This window comes from Puma concolor, chromosome A1 (genome assembly GCF_028749965.1).
Source record: "Puma concolor isolate L17-30 chromosome A1, mPumCon1.1.hap2, whole genome shotgun sequence".
Lineage (NCBI taxonomy): Eukaryota > Metazoa > Chordata > Mammalia > Carnivora > Felidae > Puma > Puma concolor.
In genome coordinates, this window is record NC_141667.1 from 186,663,593 (window position 1) to 186,685,211 (window position 21,619).

Consider the following 21,619-nt stretch of genomic DNA (forward strand, 5'->3'; position numbering starts at 1 on the left):
ACCCACTTAGGTTTCATGACTTGTGGTTTTTAAGTTCTATATGATCTTTATAAACTGAGAAGAAACTATTCCAACTATCTAACCTCTTCAATCTTTCTTCATTTTGGTTACTGACAAAGAATCCAAGACAAAGGAGCAGTGTGGCAAGAAAGGGTATGATGAATTCTAAGACACATGCCCAGAATAATTAAATCATTATTTGTAGTTCTATGAATAAGAATAATTCTGAAAATGGTGCAAGTGAATGTTACTGGTTTAAACGAAATGCTTCATATCATTGGCAATAGGAAGTAAGAATTGGCAGTAGGAAGTAAGAATGGGTTCCTATGAGTGGGGGCTTCCCATGTAATGTCATTGTGAATAAGTGTCCTCCAGAAAAGCAAATGTTAGAGTAATGCTGAATGAACAGTGTTTGCTTTTAGGGATTGATTTTTCATAAGAAATAGAATGTATTAAATTACTAGCAGGAAAAATAGAATTAAAGGAAAATGCAAATAACAGCTGTTAAAGATACAAAACCAATAAAGAAATAGATAGATAGATGATAGATGATAGATAGATAGATAGATAAATGTACATTTGCAGAAATCCAAAAGTAAACGTTAGCATAAGTATTTCCAAATTTGAAAGATAAACTAGATGACAGAATAAAGATAATGACCTAAATATAATTAACTCTATATATAAGCTTTGTACCATAAAACAATAAAAACAATTATTTTCAAGCAGTAAGAAAATTTATCCAAAAGCCACAAAATATTAAGCCATTATAAAAATACCTTTAAGTTTTAGAAACTTAAATATTAAGTACCACGTTCTCATAAAAAAGGGCACTAAAAGCAGAAATACAAAACAAAATTTTGAATAAAATAGACCTAATTACTTGGAAATGAATAGATATAGATATGTTAGAATATATATTTATTATATATTCAGTAATAGATATGTTTCATCATCATTTTGGGATAAGATGAAATCAAAACTTCTTTGGTATCAATTTTGGGATTGAAACAATAAAATGAAGATTACACAATGCAATTATTAGACTTTAAACTAGTAAGATAACATTTTAATTAATGACAGTTTTGCTTCAGCACATTTTGGAGGTACTGGTGCTGGACTTAACTCTAACACAGTAAACAACCATAAAACTTGACCAAATATGTAAGGCAAATCTTTTTTTTTAAGTGTAGGAAAACAGGTAGTGTATAACTCTGAAGCTTGATAGGAGGGAGACAAATCAGGAGGGCCTTACCTTCAGTCTGGATTTCAACATTAATGCACTCAAAACTATGGCCAAAAAATGTAAGTCAAGCAGAAATAGAGGTAGTTTTTCTGAGCTGAGGGCACAACCATTGGAATTTAGTTTTCAAAAGCAGCTGAAATTTGCAGAATATATTACTGGAAAATAGTAGGCTATCCCAAAGTTTGGTCCCAGAAGTCTTCATGAGGATTTCCTTTATGTTGTTGACCAAGAGTTGGTCTGGGCAGGTGAAGGATGAGAAGTTTGAAGTCTTGAAGAGTGTAACCACTGTGATATTGAAAGCAAAATGGCTATATCAGTAGTTACGCATTCCTTGAACATGTTGGAGTTCTGTCTACCCTGAGTGGAAACATCATTGAGCACCTTAGGCATTCATTTGTGACTCCAGAAATCTTATGTTTTAGTAGTAAGTGCTATGCTGTAAAGTCAGGAAATATCCTAACATTAAGAGAAAATTCTAAACAGACCCAATCTAATCAACTAGGGCCAAGCAAGAAGATAGTGTCTGCTTTTATCATGCTGAGCACACTAATCATCCTCTATTCAGTTCAATACAGATTAAACCATCTCCATAGAAACCAGCAGGAAGATATTTTGAAAGGAAGACATAATGTAATCAACACAGTAAAAATGTGGATACTATCCAATGACCTGTATTTCAGTTGAGAGCACATTTTTTGGTCTTCTTAAAAAAAAAAAAAAAAAACTTAATCAGAAAAAAAATATTAATTTTAAAGTTATTCAGAAAGTTAGGATATTTGACCTTATTTAATCCTTGAAACTGTTCAGTCTCATAAATTTGAATCTAACAATAGACTGCCACACTTAATATAATCGAACCAGTTGAATACATTTTGATTTCCACCTTTCTAATATGACAAGAAGTTATTTAGGTTTATTTATTTAATCAATCATGCATTATTCTGAATTATAGATGAGTTCTAAATTATTAAAATAAAATAAGAAATCTAACCTTGTAAGCAGAACGTGGAAATTACTATGATCAAGGTCTTTTGGAGTGAAGAATATTAAAAACCTGGAGATACAATCAGGGATTACACATAAGCTACTGGATATTGGAAACTGAAGTAGTTAAAATTCTGCTGCTAGTCACAGACTAAAATTTGGATTCACTACTCTCCATCATTAAATGTTCGTATAGAAAAACTATCATACACGAAACCTCCACAGTGTAAAAATGATTATAGAAACACTGAACCAGAAAATTAAAATAATTTATTTATTTAAATTGATAATAAAAAATATGTAAGTCCAGTATTTTGATAAATGCAGTATTTTGGAATTAAATTGAAAGTGTTCCTAATGCGTTGGGTTTTTTTATTCAAGTATAGTTAACATACAGTGTTACATTAGTTTCAGATGTACAATATAGTCATTCAACAATTCTATACATTACTCAGTGCTCATCATGGTTAAGTGTACTTTTAATCCCCTTAATTTACTTTACCCATCTCTCCATCTGCCTCCCCTCCAGGAACCTCTGTATTTAAGAACCTTTAAAAGTTTTAAGACTTTATTCCTCATCTCTTTTTTTTTTTTGTTTATTCCTTTGGTTTGTTTCTTAAATTCCAGGTAAGAGTGAAATCATATGGTATTTTTCTTTCTCTGATTAACTTATTTCACTTAGCACTGTACCATAATATTTAAGTTGTTTTTTGCTTATGTATTTTAGAATATTCAATAATTCAAATGAGTGATTAATTCTCAATCTTCAGGAAAATAAAATCTAGCCTGAAATGACAAAACTTAAGGAAAATGCAAAAATTTATAATGAAAAAGGATTAAGTTATATTTTGTTTGTCAAATAGATTCCATTATTGGAATAAACATGAATTTGCAAGACAAATAGTAAATAATATGTTTGCAACACCACACACGCGCGTGTGCACACACACATATGCCCACAGGCAATATCCTTCTTTGCAATATTCCCTCTATCGCCTCAGAATTTACATATTGCTTATGTATCTTTCTTTGTTTTAATGAACCTGGATTCTTTAATAATTCCCTGACTTTTTCATCATAGAGTCATTTTTTATTTACCACACTTTTCATCTACCTCATATAAGGATAGTCTTCACTGATATGAGTTTTTTTAAATCCCAGAAATTACCCAGGTTCTTCATTGCTTCCTGATGGTGAAATTGATACCACTGGTATCAGGCAGAAAATTAGACATGTCCTTGATGGATATTTCTGAGCATGGCAGAATATTCCAGTGTTTATTAAAATTTTATTAATAAATAGTATAGCTGTGTTCCAGTAAACATTTATGGACATTGAAATTTGAATTTCAAAAAATGTTCACTTTGCACAAAAATAATTATTCTTCTTTTGACTTTTTCACCCATTTAAAAATTTAAAAGAAACATTTTTAGCTCAGGGATTGTACAAATAGGCAGCAAGGTAGGTATTGCAGTCTGTATGTTGTCAATCCCTGGTATAGACGGGCTACCATCTTATCTTTGGAACATCAGGGAATGCTTTTGAATTTAAGAAATTCATGACTGGTAAGACTAACTAAGACATGCCTGGTGAGAGAGAATTACATTTTCTAGCACAGAATAGGGACTTAAAAATTAATAATTGACTAAAGGAGGACTTAGTCCAGTGAAAGAGGTAGGAGAAATAGGAAATGATTGCTCTGGAATGCAGGATCTGCTATTTAAAAAACCTACAACAAAGATGAACCATGAAGTTTTGGAGAGATCAAACCACATTTAGTGAGGCTGACCTGAAGACCATGAAATGTAGGACAGAAAGTATGTGTATTGAGAGACTCATTTCAAAGCTTTCACCTGAGGTATCTTCCTTTGCAAAAAATGCATAATATTCTTCTTTCAGCATTGTTTAGGTAGTTAAATGAGATAATTGATGCAGAACTGCTACATGGAAAGAAAACTTACTTTTTTATTCCTTATATAGTAGCTTCTTTCCCAAGACTGTGCTTACTTAAATATTTCATTTTGACTTTATTAAATTTAATTGTTTATCTTGACAATCAGTGTTTTCATATTAATGTGGTTAAACTCCAAAAGTACTCTTTATCAAATTGGCCAGTTTGATTTCACCATGAAGTTTATTTTATAATTTTTACAAATCTGTGAAAGTTGTTGATAATATTGTTATAGCTCAGATAAACTAAATTAAAACTGTGTTATTTTGTTTTGTTATGTTGTTTTTTGGCTGGTAAGGACAGGAAGAGATTAAATATTGTGTTGCTATTTATAATTTATTTATAATCTATTTCTAAATTAGTTTTATTGTTTTGTTAATTTACTCAATAAATATTTACTGAGGGCACAATCAAAAGCAGCAATTATCTCTATATTATAATTTCAAAAGACAGAAACTACTTTTCCCATAAAAAACAAATCTGAAGTATAATTAACCACCTTAACAAGAAAGGCACAATTCTCCACTGCCCTTCAAATAATCATGAATGGATTATTTATTCCATAGATGCTAAATAGATGGCCACTTGAGCACATATCACCTCCTCCCCTTTCCTGTTATGTGTATTTAGTGCTGAGCACACAGCTCAGTGAGCTATCAGCTATTATTATAATGCTATTTTCGTCTTTAATGTTACACTTGACCTCTACATATGTGCTACTAAATAGGATGCTCTCATTAGGATGCTCTCCTCAATTTGTCACTTGGACAGTGAACTTAAATGAAAAATCTGTCCACTCTATATAAGGAGAAATGCTTTAACAAAAGTTTCACTTTTTCAATGACATTTAATTCATTAGATCTGAGGCAATGTTGTTAATGGATTGAGTTAGAGGATACTGCCCTATGCATTTTGATTGTCATCAAAATTGTCTACCATTCCCTCTTGGCTCCATTCCATTGACATTTGTGGTCTTTGGAATGTCATGGAAGGAAGCTCCAGGTTACTCATTTATGAAATAGCAGCATAAAGATCTATAGACCTCACAGAAAGTCAACTTTAATAATTATTAAATTTTTGTAAAATGTTAGGTAATACAATTTTAGCCTTCAGATTAGTGTTCTATACCTCACAGCAACACACAAATTATCTTTGTGACCTTAAATCATTACTAGAAACCAGTGACAGGGTTTATGAGTCAGAGAAACAGATTTTAAAACTTTTCTTTGGTCTATTTTCTCGTATATAGCAAGAAAAAGAATTATTAAATAAAAATCATTAGAAAGCAAATCAAAGGTAATAAAATTTTGAAACTTATCCAACATAATCAGCAACCCAACAAATATGGATTGCACACTAATTCTAAAGTTCTATACTAGTTCAGGAAGAAAATATGATATTTTCTGTACTAAAACAAGTGATCTATAATTGTCAAATTATTTTTAGTGTTACAAATAACCAAAGTAAACAGGTTGTTTCAAAGTTATCTGAAAAAATGTGGCGATAATCTGTTGATAATCTGTTGTAGCTTGTATCTTTGTTGTGACTCTCGATAAAGCTTTTTAAAAAATAACATTTCTAACATCTTTTTCAGTGGGGAGGAAATACTCTCAGGAGTAATGACTTCTATCATGCGGATTAGGAGACATTTATAAATGGCTTGGAAGTTCTAACTATTTTTCCTGGCACTACTCAAACCCCTCCAAATCTTCCACAGGGCTCCTAGCACTTTATGAACATCTTTTAAAACCTCTGTATCTGGGGGCTCCTGGGTGGCTCAGTCGGTTAAGCATTTGACTTCAGCTCAGGTCAAGATCTCACAGTTCATGGGTTCGAGCACAGTTTGTAGGTTTGAGCACAGATTATGGGTTCAAGACTCGCATTGGGCTCTATGCTGACAGCTCAGAACCTAAGCCTGCTTCAGATTCTGTGTCTCCCTCTCTCTGCCCCTTCCCCCCTCTTGCTCTGTCTCTCTTTGTCTCTCAAAAATAAATAAACTTAAAATAAAAAGAACCTCTGTATCTGTGTCAAAAATATAATACAAAAAATACTATAGTAGCATAAAATGAACCCCCAAAATTATCATCTGGTTCTGCTTACCTATTCAATCTTAACCTTTCACTTATCCATCTTTTATATCTTAAATTTTGGTATCCACAAAACTATATTCACCTTTATCAAAGTTCTACACCATTCACTCTCTTTTTCTGTTCAAACCATTCATTCTAAGCTTATTTTCGATGGCTTGGATACACCAGTCAGTTTGTAACCTTTCTTATGTTTTTTTTTTTCTCTCTAAAATACTTTATTCCACTACCTTCCTTCAATGTCCATATATTCTTAGCATGTTAGTACCTACCAGAGACAGTGCCCTAATAATTTAGGGGGAGCTCTTTGGAAGACGTCTCATTTAAGCTGATGTGTGAAGAAGAAGCAGTGGTTAAGCGGATGAAAGAAGAGAAGGCAATGGAGAGGAGGAGCACAGAGGGACAGACATGTAAAAGTCATATGGTGAGAGATGTTACTTGAGCAAAACAGGGACAGAATTGACCAGGGTGCCATATTAAGGAGTTCTATTTAACTTGGAGGATAATGCAAAACCCATGTGAAGTTGTTAAGCAGAGCAATATGTGTAATCAGATGCATGTCTGTAAATGATCATCATTGATAATTGAAAAGAATTACTCAGAGGAAGAGGATGGCCCAAGGATGGAGAGACACCAATTTAAAAGGTCTGGTAGTAATTGAGGGTTGGAAGATAATGGCCTGTACTACTTTGCAGGAGGAAGATAACAGTAAATATTTTGATGATAAAATCAATTACCCCTAATGATTAATTAAGTGTGAGAAATGGAAAACAGAAGTGAGAAAGAAAGACCATGCTTGTGGCTTAGGCCAACGTTTAAACATTTGAATAAAAGAAGGGCTTTTATGTGGTGTAGGGACAAGTTCAAGAAAATATATGCAGTAGGCTTTTTTTTTTTTTTAATGTTAATTTTTTTTGAGAGGAGAGAGAGTGTCTACAAGTGTCAGAATGTCATAGGTCTGGGTCTGGAGTTGTCTCTTGTCCAGCAAAAGAGAGGACACAGGATTGAGATGTGAGAGAGGCTAATGTCCGGGGAGACTAGAGCCCGAGTAAGGGTCCTTGCTCCATTTGGATTAAGATCAGAAGGCTGATAAGCATGATGGACGTGCACAAAGAGACAATGAAACTGTGAACATTAACTCATGGGTGTGAGGGAAAGGGGGTTTTGAAGATATGCAGTGATAGGGATTTGGTTCAATACAAAACAAAATCCTGGCTCCTGGTGGAAGGTTGTGTGCAGCAGACATGAGGCACTACTTCAGTTTACCTAAACTTGCTTAGGGGACAAGAAAGACAGAGCTTGCTACCTCAGGGTCAACAAGGCACCTTTCTTTTGCTAATTAGCTCTGCTCTGGGCAACTTCACCCTGCTGTGGTCTATAGCCCAGTTTACCTGTTTACCTATTTTGGTCCTTCCTGTGAATGCAGCTTTCTGCTATTGTACTAAATTGGGGGGCATTTCCACCCTGAATACCTAATCTTGTTTACCTAATTTTGGATATTTTCATCCTGAGATTTCCTATTTCTATACCTTTGTGCTATACTGAGGATCTTTGTCCTGTTTACCTAATTTGTTTACTTAATCTTGGATGCACATCCTGTGGCTTTTTATTTCTTTATGCCTTGTTAACCCATCAGTGCAAGCTTGGGGAATTCCTAAGCTTATTCTCCACAGCAGAGATAGAGGGAGAGACAGAATTCGAAGCAGGCTCCAGGCTCAGAGCTGTCAGCACAGAGCCCAACACGGGTCTCAAACCCATGAATTGTTAGATCATGACCTGAGCCAAAGTCAGACGCTTAACCAACTGAGCCACCCACGTGCCCCTATGCAATAAGCCTTTAATAAACTACAGTGTGATTCTGGTATTTATATCTAATTCTTCCTTAGCAGAAAGTCGGTGGAAAAACTTAACCAAAATATTAAGGAGAATGTTCTGATAAAACTTAGGTGTTTTATCTAAGTTTTTATCTATCCAAGTTCTGATAAAACTTAGATATTATTTTTTGCTAATACCAAGTATACTTTTTCTCTGGTTTCTTTATCATCCTGTCTACCAAACTTTGAATATAGGAGTTTAATAAATTATTTTCATATATTTAATATTTTCTTTATATTTCAGAGGTGAGGGAGGTGCTTTTCTCTGTAAAATATTTTCTAAAATGGCTATCAAAGAAGTGATGAGCTGATATCTGCATAAATGTGCAGGTTTTTTTTTTTTTTCTGTATAAGCATGTCTGAGTTCATATCTATATACTAAAGCAAACAAACACTATGAAGGTCAGGGAGGCTTATAGTCTTATGCACTAGAAATGTCCAAATGAAAAAATTTCTAGTTAAAATTCATGAGGAATACAAATCACCTTTATAATTGCTAAATAAGAAAAGCACCCCCCCCTTTTTAAAGTTTATTTATTTATTTTTGAGAGACAGAGAATGAGAGCATGTGAGGGAGGGGCAGAGAGAGAAACAGAGAATCCCAAGCAGGCTCCGCATATCAGTTTGAACTCATGAACTGTGAGATCACAACCTGAGCCAAAACCAAGTTGGATGCTTAACTTACTGAGCCACCCCGGTGCCCTGAAAAGGCCCTTCTTTAACATACTTAATGCATAGTTTTATACAATGAGTGACTCAGTACACTTTATTACAGCTGAGCATCATTAAAGACTGATTTTTATAGTATTCTAAATTTGCTTTTTATTAAGGTAGAGCAGAACTGTCAAATAATAATAATAGCAATGACAGTAACAATGGAAGAAGAAACAAAGGACCTTAATTTTAGTAAGGAAGGATCATTTTACCCAAAGCTATATTTGTATCACTAATGCACATTTAAAAAGAATATTGTGGGGGGCACATGGGTGGCTCAGTTGGTTAAGCGTCTGACTTCGGCTTAGGTCATGATTTCATGGTTTGTGAGTTTGAGCCCCGCGTCGGGTTCTGTGCTAATAGCTCAGAGCCTGGAGCCTGCTTTGGATTCTGTGTCTCGCTCTCTCTCTGCCCCTCCCCTGCTCATGCTCTGTCTCTCTCTCTCTGTCTCAAAAATAAATAAAACATTTTTAAAAAATTAAAAAAAAAGAATATTGTGGTATACATTGTGTTCTCTGACTCACTAGGGTAGGAGGGAATTTGGGAATCTTGGTAAAAGGCATTACAATTCAGAATATTTATAAACAATACTATAACTTACCTTTTCTAGTTTTCCTCTTAGCTATTTTATGAAGCAAATAATCAGGACATATTAATCCTCATATATCCATTATATTCTTTTTATTTAAAAAAAACCCCTCTCATTCTTAACCAATGAGACATGCAATGCTCTTTCAGTCACAACTTCTAATGCAGTTACATTTTATAGGTTTGGCCATATTTTTAAATTTAATTTTTAATTTAGATATGGCCAAGGTTCTCACCTTTGCTCTGATCCCAGCTCATTCTCTCTTTAAATCAGCAGAGGCAGGACTGACAGGAAGGGAATTAAGATGAGAAAGCAATCACCCTTGTGCCTCTCTATAATTCATTTCCCCTTCTTCACCCTGTGGCAATCACAGCAGTGGGTGAACAGAGGTGCAAACAGGGAGCATAGAGTCTCCCTGGATTTTGTGTTGAGTGTGTCAAATATTTGCAGAGGAGCGGAGCAATCTCTTAATAGCTACCAGGATCCACATATAAGAAATAATAATTAACAACCACACTTTTAACTTCTACAAAGGTAACTCAAAATGTAATAAAACTGTGTTGAGAGATCATCTGTTTTTATCAAGAAATCCTCTCACTTTCAAAAATATCATACAAAATGTATCACGCACAAATATTATAGTTAGAATATATTTATCACATGAAATGTTATATTAAAATAAATATTGATGGCCACATTGCCAAGCTTGACAATTTGAACATAAGTAGTACTTTGGAAGTCCTCTAACCAGACATGCCTTTTTTTTTTTTTTTTATTACCCATCCATTTGATTTCCTTTACAATTTAAACATTTGTCTGTTACAGTAATATATATATATATATATATATATGTATTTTATATATATGACATTTTCTTGGTTTGAACTGTATACAATTCATATAAAACTATGTGCTCTATTCAGTGCATTTTGTTTATTTGGCTCAATATTACATATTTATGACCTATCCAAATTGATATATGTAGCCATGGTACATTTGTTTTCAGTGATGTCTTTTACAATTTTATAAGGATATACATGATTTATTTCTCCTTTGTTCTATTGATGGACAGTTCCTGGGAAAATATTCAAAATATTTAATAATAAGTGGTACATAAAAATTGAACAGTTAAAATAGAACTGTAACCACTCTGAACAAATTACAACTTAAAAGAAACAGCCATATAAGTGCTTCCCAGCAAATTCCAACTTTTGGGATAGCTTCCTTTTTCTTCTTACTAAAATAATTTCAATATGAATATATCCAAACATTTACCTTGGTGCAAGTGCACTGACTTTTTTTGTTTTTTAAGAAACTCACCTATCAGTAAAATTGCCAAATTTTTGAATACATGCATGTCTATTTTTATTAAATGATACCAACTTGTTCATGGTGTTGTGCCGATTTCATGTTATCAGCTGTGTATGAGTTCCCCATTAATCCACTAGCACTGGTTTTTGTATGCTGCTTAAGTTTTCTAGCCTGGTGGAGGTAAGATGGAAAAGAAAAAAAAAAAAAAAAACCTGCCACATCAAACCTGGTGAACTGTACATAACCCAGATATCAATAAAGCTGGATCTAATAATATAATAGGATTAGTGATGAGATAGGTTTTGTTCTTCATGGAGAAAAGGGGAGCACTTAAATACCTGAAAGGCTAGTGAAGCAAAATGTAACAGGAAGTACTAGTTGTTCCCCACATCCACTCACCCCTTATTTTTAGGTGCCAAATTTTATATGCACACGTTAACATCCAGCTAAAGATAATAATTCTTCGTTCTCTAACAGTTGAGTGAAGCCAAGTAATTAACTTTGGGCAATGAAATGTAAATGGTAATGATGTGGATTATTTCTGGGTCATCACCTTACAGATAAAGCCACTTGTTCTTGATTCTACATTTTTCTTTCATACTCTCTGGGAAATGGTGATAATTAGAGCAAATTTGGGAGTTTGGTTTTGATGACAGAAGTACCACCATCATCCCCTCAAAGCTGAAAATCTTGTTCTAGTATTTTACCGAGTAAAAATAAACTTGTATTTAAGTCAATATATTTGATATTGTCATAGCAGCTTAGCCTGTAGCCTGCCTAATGCACTTGAAAAAATATTTTCTCTATACATTCCTGTATTTTCAAAATAAAATCTATAATGAGAAAGAAATCTCTGTATCTTTCTAACTATCTACATAAAAACTAAAAACAAATAAATACAGCAGATGTGTATAGTACATAAATAAATCTCTTTAACAATACAAAGCAAACAGGAATCACTAACCATGTCACAAGTCATTTCTAGATATACACTCTAGCTAGAATATTAAAAAATATATAATGAATCAGGACTCAATGAATATTTTTATTTATTTTTGGCCATATTGCAGCAAAATATTTTAGGTTTATATTTCTACTTATATGACCTGACTTTTGTTCATTTTCTAACATTTTTCTTTACCCATAAATTACAGATGGAGTTTACATTGAGAATTCTTTTAAATCAAAAATACTGTAATTTGCGATTCATAAAGATTTGGTTAAATGAGTTACTAAGTATCTCATGGTGAAACAAAATTTATTTAACTATTACTACTTTGAAATAAGAAAGGAAATACCAGTGACTTTTCATTAAATTAGCATGACATTTTAGTGGCCATGGACAACATAATTCCTTAGACTGTGTTATATTGCCAATGCAGTTACCAGTAATTTGAAAATATAAAGTTCTATTTTACAACACCCTTCTCACAAACATTCAAGGTCAGGAAGAAATAAATATAATTTAATAATATTTTAGTATTAAATCAATCACCGAGTTTCAAGATTCCAGTCTAAAAGCTTTGTGGATATTTCTTCCTATAGACCTGCAAGTTCCTACTTGTAGGTAGGAAGAATGCATAGTTTTATTTTTTTTAATTTTAGGTGTGGAAGAAGCACTGGACTTCAGTCCTCAATCTATAGGGATACAAATGGAATTTTTTATAAGTTATAAAAACCTCATCTCCTGAAAGCTATACTTCCACATAATGGTGGGGTCAGAAGTAGGTCCAGAAGCCACGCATTTGAGTTTCAACTAAAGATAATATTCTTTCATTAAATCCTTATTTCTTATTTTTGCATATGCATATCCTTATCGACTTTTGCATATGTTCTTTACATTGTTTTTTTCAGTGAGAAAATTGTTTTTTTATTAATTTCAGTATCAGTGCTAACAATGTTGACTTGTAATGCGTGAAATTAAGGTTTTTTGTAATTCTCATTAGCATGTGAGAAAGTTCCTAGATCTTGACGATTATATCAGTAAATGCATTTAAATGTTAGATAAAATAGCTGACCCTGCTTTCTAGTACACAAACCTTCAAAGTACAAATTGAAATTTGGTTATGGTACATCTACGCATTTCAATAATGACACTTTGCCATGATTTTTCAATGCATTACTTAACTTTAATTTTTACATGCTGTGGTTAAAAATCATGGTAGAATAATTCATTAATTTTTCCCATTTAGATATTGCCACTGACACATTTTAAAGACAGTATTTAGCCGCTAGGCCTGGGAAAAACTCAAAGCAAAAGAAACTAAATTTCCTTTTCTCTGGACTAAAATTTGTATTCAGAAGGAAAATCCAACTTCTTTGAACATGCAGGTGAGGTCTAATGCAGGTTTTCTATTAACTATGGTCTCCTGGGTTTTGTATGCATTATATGTGAAGTGAACAAACTCACTGGTACGATTACCTCAGCCATCAAGGAATAAAACTAGTGAACATGCTTTCCTTTTTTTTCTTACCTTTATAGGTATATCTCATTTCATTTTTTACTGGCTAGTGGTCTACGTGTCACTGATTGAAAAGTAATTCAAAATAAACCTAAAAGTGTAAGACTTCAAAAGAACCAGAATTAAATTCTTCTGGTGCTACAGAGAATTAACATTAGAATTGGGGGAAAAAAGTGCTTTATTCACATTTAGAAGTATCATATAAATAGTGTGTTTATGTAGATATTCATATAACAACTTTTTTTTTCCCCTGGGGGCTCCTGGGTGGCTCAGTTGGTTAAGCTTTGGACTCAATTTCAGCTCAGGTCATGACCTCATGGTTCATGATTTCAAGCCCCGGGGAGGGCTGTAGGCTGACATTGTGGAGCCTGCTTGGGATTCGTTCTCTCCCTCTCTCTGCCCCTCCCCAGATCTCTCTCTCAAAATCAATAAATAAACTTTAAAAAATAAACAAACAACTTTTACTCCCTGAAGATTATCAGGAAATGCAGTTTATTGCAAATGGAACCAGAGAAATATTCTTAATGTGAAAGAGACCCTAAAAATCTATGAAATAAATGGCTGAGAGGTATGTGCAAGATGTGGGGATGGGAGAAGGGGAAGACAGATATGAGGTTTATAGATGGAGTGATGAGAAGAATCTCTTACGACGCAAATGATGACTCCACCTCTTTATAAAGACAGGCTAATTACATGAACATAAATTTTTGGAAACACTATGCATAGCATCAATATACTTGAACATTATATAAAATTACTTGCATATCTATAAATGCAGTAATGAATGAATTTCAGGATTCTAGAAGAATGTTTTGATAAAGTAATAACATACATTTCTTTATGATTACCTTAAAAATAATAATAAAAAATAAAAAGGAGATCATGCATCCTAAATCTAATTCAAGGTAATTAGCTCTGAGCATTTGGTAGGTTTTTTTTTTGTCATAGTGGTAATATTTTTATTCATATTAATTATAAAATCTATACTTGACTCAGAAATCAAAGCACTCTTGAGCATTTGGTAGGCCTCCCTCGATAATGGGAAAGATGTGGTCTTATGGACAATGACAAAAACCTTCCAAAGTGGAGTTTGCCTTTTGTGTGATCATATTGATATAGTACATTAACTATTCCTAAAAGTCAGCGTAGCTGCATGGTAAAATAGTGCTTTTTTAGTTAATCAACTTTATTCTAGTAAACCGTTTTAGATTGACAGCAAATAGAGCAGAAAATCCAGAGAGCTCCCACATACACTACTCCCTCTTCACCCACTCCCATAAAACCCCCACTATTGACATTTCACTTCATAATGGTACATTTGTTATAATTGAACGAAGGCTGAAAAATGATTATCACCCAAAGACCATGGTTTACATCAGGGTTCACTTTTGGTGCTATATATTCTATGTGCTTGAACAAATGTATAGTTACATATGCCCACCATTGTAGTGTCATACAGAATATTTTCACTGCCCTAAACCTATTCATCGCACCTTCTCCATAACCTCTGGCCACCATTGATCATTTTATTTTTTCCATAGTTTTGCCTTTCCCAGAATGTCATATAGGTGACATTAAACAGGATATAAGCCTTTTCAAATTGGTTTCTTTCTGTTAGTAATATGCATATAAGGTTTCTCCATGTCTTGATGGCTTGATAGCTCATTTATTTGTATGTTTGAATAATATTCCTCTGTCTAGATCCAACAAAATTCATTTATCCATTAACCTAGGACATCTTGGTGTCCCCAAGATTTGGCATACAAATAAAGCCTCCACTCTAAGTGAGATATTTTCTTTGCCTGGTTTCTTTCAAGACTTTTTCCTTATATTTATGAAATGTTAATATGGTGTAATTAGGTAGTGTTTATATGAAATGCGAATATAACTAGGTAGTGTTTTAGCGTCCATCTCCCTTCGTGTTCTCTGAGTTTCCCAGATCTATGGCTTGGTGTTTGACATTAATTGGGGACATTCTCAGTCATTACTGCTTCAGATACTGCTTCTTTTCTTTTCTTTCTTTCTTCTCCTTTTGGCATCCCCATTACACCACTGTAGTACCACAGTTTGAGAGTGTCCTATTCTGTTGTTTATTTTTACAGTCTTTTCTCTTTGCTTTTCAGTTTTGGAAGTTTCTACTGTCATATCCTCAAGCTCACAGATTCCTTCCTCAGTTGTGTCCAGCCCATCAAAAGCATTTTTCTTTTCTGTTACTTTGTTTTATATCTCTAGCATTTATTTTTGTCTTGTTTTTCTTAGAATTTCTATTTATTTGCTCACAATGCCCATCTGTTCTTGCATGTTGTCCACTTTTACCATTAAAGCCCTTTATATTAATCAGAGGTTTTAAAAAATTCCTACATTCCTGCCATATCTGACTTTGCTTTTGTTGCTTTTTAAGTCTCTGTAAACTGTGTTTTTGCCTTTTAGTATCTTTAAAACTTTGTTACAAGGTGGGTATGCGGTACTGCATAAAAGGAACTGCAGTAAACAGGTCTTCGGTGATGTGTGGGCAGCGTGTGGGGAGATGGGCAGTGTCCTGTGATTAGTCTCTGACTTCTGGAAAGCCTTTGCCCCTACACTGTGTAAGTTATGACTGTGTCCACCAGTCTATCCAACTTTGAGGGGCAGTATCTTGCCCCCTGACTTCATTTCTCTGCCATATCCAAGACTAGTTATTGATTTTTCAGTTTGTTCAGCTTTTTACTTGTCGTTAGGATGAACTAGCAACTTCTAAGCTCCTTATATTCTGGACTGCAAACCTGGTTGTTGTTGTTGTTGTTGTTGTTGTTGTTTTTTAAGTATGAGATTACATTACAACATCTTCCTTCTCTACCTACACCCTTAATACCAACCATGAATTCACACAGCAAAACATGACAGGGTTATTGTTATTTATATATTCTTTTCAGCCTTTTAAATAATCTCAGGATATTATAATTTTTATTGCTATATGACTGAAATCCATAGTAATAAATAATTATTAGCTTTTATACTAGATTTTGAGACATGTTATGCAGTCACTTTATCAAGTTTTATTCAGAATATAATTATTATCATTAAGTGAGAATATTTCTTCCACTCTGATACTTATAAATGATATATTTGGTGCTATTTCTGTCAGTCATCATATATTTTTAAAGAATTGTTTGGGGGTGCCTGGGTGGGTCAGTCAGTTAAGCATCCAGCTTCGGCTCAGGTCATGATCTCATGGCTTGTGAGTTCGAGCCCGCATCTGGCTCTGTGCTGACAGCTCGGAGCCTGGAGCCTGCTTCGGTTTCTGTGCCTCCCTCAGTCTCTGCCCCTCCCCCGCTCGCACTCTGTCTCTTTCTCTCTCTCAAAAATAAATAAAAATGTTAAAAAAAAGTTTAAAGAATTGTTTGGTTCCCACTGCATCTTTTTGTTGTGATATGCCTAGTTATGTTTGCTTTTGTCTCTGTTAACTTGAAATACATGAGCTCATCTAAAAAATGCATTTGCAAATATATTTTAGTATGTATATACAGAGAACTTTTTTCCAGTTGAAAAATTATGGAGTAGCAGCCAGTGGTGGTAGGAGAAGTGTTTGGGTTATTTTGATCAATGTTTGAAAGGTCCCTGAAGAGGGATGAGAACAGCATGATGAAGCATCAACCCACTGGGTATTTGGAGGATCTTCTCCAGGCTGGGCTGTGGGCCATTTATGAGAGTATTGTGCTAGGCCCTTTCAAAATGATTCTAAAATGCAGGTCTGTCCTGCCACTTGGAAGGGCTGGCTCTGGTATGTCAAGCAAGGACACTGCCAGCATACCATCATTTTTTTTTAACCTTTAAATATCCTTGAATCACCAAAAATAGCCATGAACTTTAGCAGCTAAAATATGCTTAGCAGTATCCCTGGTGAAATGGTTCCTATCTCTCTCGTGTTTCCCCATCTGTTCATGCTCTAAAATTGGGGCATTTTAGGACAGGGAAATCTAAATGGCTCTCTGCTACTCATTATTAAGTTTAGGGGTCAGTCTTTAATATCCTATTGATTTAAGTTTATACAAATTTGTAGTATATTATATGTTTTCAGTACTGGTGCAGATTTTTTGTTGGTACATTTATTTGGTAAATTAAAAGTTTAACTCCATTCTAATAAAAATATTAATAAAGCTCCCATGGGTAAATGAATAGATAGACGAGAAAATATTGAAAGAAATTTTACCACTTAAATATTTGGATATACCCTATAAAGCCCTGTAACGTTATTTACAAATATATTCCAATGACTAATTTTAGTCATTTTCATTGATCCTATAGCATAAATTTATTTCATAAATGCTGAATTTTTATTCACCTGTAAACTAAACTAATATTTATTGGCTTCAGCAAAGGCATTGCTATGATATAATTACTGTGACATCCAATATGTTAAAATGTCTTTTTTTTAACATTATTTACTTATTTTGAGCGAGAGAGAACACACAAGTAGGGGAAAGGCAGAGAAAGAGGGAGAGAGAGGATCCCCAAGCAGGGTCCATGCTGACAGGACGGAGCCAGAGTCAGGGCTTGATCTCACCAACTGTGAGTTCACAACTTGAGCCAAAATCAAGAATTGGAAACTTAACCTACTGAGCCACCCAGACGCCCCTAGGATGTCTTTTTGTAGCTCTTTTCCCATAAGTACAACTTAGATTATGTGAAAATTATTGGATCTAATCTTTACCAAGTAAGATTTTGTTTGGCAAGCCACAGGATGCTTCATCAAGAATGGTTTAAACAGGTATGGGAAAAAAAATCTTTAAATATCAAGATAAATGGAAGTAGGGAATCAGGTACACCATCATAAAGAATCCTAAATCTACTTATTTTCATGTTCTGTTTACCTTAACACTTAACTTTTATCTTCATGATTTAAAAGTGGCTGCTATGCCTCAGGGAATCTCACTTAAGTTCCAGGCAATTAGTAGAGTGAGGAAGCAGGGTGAAGAGTCTAATGTAGAAAGTCCATGATTTTACAGTCTACAAAACACCTTTCTGAATTTTTATTTCTATAGAATCAACAAGAAAAAGCTTGATAATCTACAAAATTATAATTTCATGATTTCTCCTGAAGTTGGCTATGTTTTAATATACTTATTAATAGTACCTAGATTTTTAGTAAATGAACAAACGTATGAATAATCTAATGGTAAAAGGATAAGAAGTTGTTAAAATGAGTAAAAGTTTTGGTGGCAGAATTGACCTGTACGTTGGTGGAAGAGTCTTATTATTTCAAAAATACTGTTCAGATTAACTGTGTATTCATGTTCAAAGGGTAGATTTGGAGTATGCACACAGTGAGTTTCTCACTTACATTTGGGGGTATTAAAGCATGTGACTCCATCAAAATTTTTGAGGAATTAAAAGTGGTAGGCTCATCTTTGCTCTTGAATGTAATTGATATTTTCTAGATTGATTACTTATGACAAAGTGAAATACAACCAGAGGTGAGAGAGAAAGTATCAGCTACTAACAAATAATCTGGACTTCCGTTTTTTTCTTATGACTTACTAATAGAACAGCTTTTGTATAAGTTGTTTTCACACTTGGAAGTTTAGTTTTCTCATTAAAATTAAAAATCAAGGATCATAAGAAATTTTTAAATTTATTCATTTATTTATATATGTGGATAAAACAGATAAACATATGGGGGGAAAAAAGAGAAGCAAACCAGGAAACAGATTCTTAACTATAAATAAGGGTTACTGGAAGGAAGGTGGGCAGGCAGATGAGTTAAAAATAGGTGATGGGTATTAAGGAGGACACTTGTGGTGAGCATTGTGTGTTGTATGTAATGAACCACTAACTTCTACACCTGAATATTACAGTGTTTGTTAACTAACTGGAATTTAAATAAAGAATGAATGAATGAATGAATGAATGAATAATATATCAGACAGATGTCAATGAAAAACCTAGAATATAGGCACTGAACAAATATTAGTTTTACAGTAACACAATTCCATTTGACATCATTTATAGAAAAACAAAGAAATCAATTAATTTATTTTCAATTTCAATTAATATACTCACTGAAAATAATCTATATACCTGTACTTGGAATTTTGTGAGAGCCATACAAATGCATATCAGTTATTTTGCTAACTGAAATCTCAACCTGCCTACGTGTATATTCAGTAGTAAATTGTAAAATTTCAATTAAATATTTGAAATATACAGAATGAACAATGTTGTAAGATAAAAGTAGCCTAAATGCAATTGCCTTATTGATATGATAAATTTACTAGAGTGTTCAAATAAACATCTGTTGCCTACACTCACAAATGTGTTCAACCATTCATGCTTCAAATGCCTATCATATTTTTAATTGAGCATAATCTATAATTCAATTATAGTTTGTCTTTTAGTCTGTATGAATGTGATACTGAGAGAAAGGTTTATTAATAACTATACTTTGGAGGAAAATAATTTAAATTTGATAAAAATTCTAATAATAAGGGCATTTAGTTTGATAATGGCCAGATAATCTCATCTAAATTCTTGTAGTCCACAAATTTCTAAGGGCATAAATTTAACGTAATATTTCTGATTTATATATCCACAACAACAAGGAGATATAAAATGGGCCAAAAGCACATCAAATTTATCAAGGAAGAAGAAGTAAAGAAGTTGGAACAGTGGTAACTGCTGGGTTAAGGGAGGAGAAAGCTGATAACTAACAATATTCGTGGAGGAAGATATGGCCAAAAGAGGAGTTACTCTACTCAGTACGTTGAAAGGCTGAGATCACTGCAGTGTTAGGTGAGCTAAGGGCAGAAGTTAGATGCAGGACTGAAAAAACAGTCATTAATGTAAAGCATTCCTAGAGAGAAAGTATATTGACTCGCAACCCCATTCTCCATACAAAATCTGTATAGAGAGGCATATAGGATAAAAAATTAATTTTCTTACAGGGCCGTGAGCAATTTTTTTCAAAATGCTTATATTTAGTACCTTTCCCACGTGAAGCCTCACTTTTATGTGATGAATCAAAAGTAAAGCCTATCAGTTTAAAAGCCCCATTTATAGGCACAGAACACTGAAATATCTATTCATTGTTGTTATATCCCTTAAAATTAACTGCAAACCACAAATTATGCCATTATTTTTGGCTTACTGTAAACTATTGACATTTTATAATAAAAATGCCCCATCCCTTCTTTTAATATATTTAATGGAATATAAAAACCATAGTGATTTTATCACTCATTTAAAACAATACATGAATAAACTATTTTTAAGAAATTAATTATAAACCAATAACTATATTTACAACATCATAGATATTACAGTAAGGTAATATAAAAATTGATCTAAAGGAAAATCATATGCTTCTAGGAATGAAAGATGCTCAAAAGGGCCTGCATAAACATATGGGCATTTGTGCACAAATGTACAACTCTACTGGTGTTGAAAAGAATCAAGAATGTGGTACAACCATGAAAGAACATCTACGTAATAAAAATTAACATATGGAAAGAACTATTAAAATAACATACATTCAAAAATAATAATCTCATTATTAATTAATGAACCTGATAGAGAACAAATGTGAATAGCAAAGACATACAAAATCCTAAGTAAAAAATAAGAAAAATATCCAAAATGAGTGGAGGAAAAGATAGGAGGAGAAAATGTTTATAGTCTTAGGGCACATTTCCATGTTGATAGAAGTTACCCATACTACTAATTAGAAGACAGTAAGACCCAGACCTAGACAAACTGCAAAAGTTCAGAGCCTAAGGGTAAGAGAAAATTTTACACTTCTCTAAAGAGGACAAAAGAGTATTATATTATTACCAAACACATCTTGAGCCTCACAGGATAATATAATATGATATATTCATTTCAAATTTCTGAGGGAAAAAATTCAATTTAATGTTAAATTCTATACCAGACCAATGCTCAATCAAATCTGTTGCTAGATTGCTTATAGATATGTTAAAATTCAATATCGTAAGATATTATGTGAGGATCACTTAAAATCTATATAATGTATATTTAAATCTATTATATATTTTACATTTATATTATATATAACAGATATAATATGTAAAATGTGATATATATCCCATTATATATATATTATATCAGGATCATCTATATATTATATATATACATATATATATATATATCTTACATATATATGTAAACAAACAGGAAAAATGCACAAGGGAAGGAACAGAAAATAAGAATACCTACAATCAAGAGAGTGGATTCAACTCAGGAGAATAAGAAAGAAAGTCCAAAATACATTGTTGTGCAATATCCAAGGAAAATTATCAGTAGAGGTTTAAGCAGATTTATACAAGACATCAAAAACATTACAACTGATGAAAAAATGATGGGATTTGATAATCTCTGATTTTTAAAAAAATTTAATGAGAACATAAAA

General features: G+C 33.1%; 1 long non-coding RNA gene across 1 annotated transcript in view; it reads right to left on the reverse strand.

The window, feature by feature from the left end:
* Positions 1-2,237: 2,237 nt before the first annotated feature.
* LOC147584674 (uncharacterized) overlaps positions 2,238-21,619 on the reverse strand; it is an 85,061-nt gene continuing 65,679 nt past the window's right edge. The window contains exon 3 of the long non-coding RNA XR_015255767.1: positions 2,238-2,300. This is a non-coding gene — a long non-coding RNA (uncharacterized LOC147584674). The remainder of the gene's footprint in view (positions 2,301-21,619) is intronic.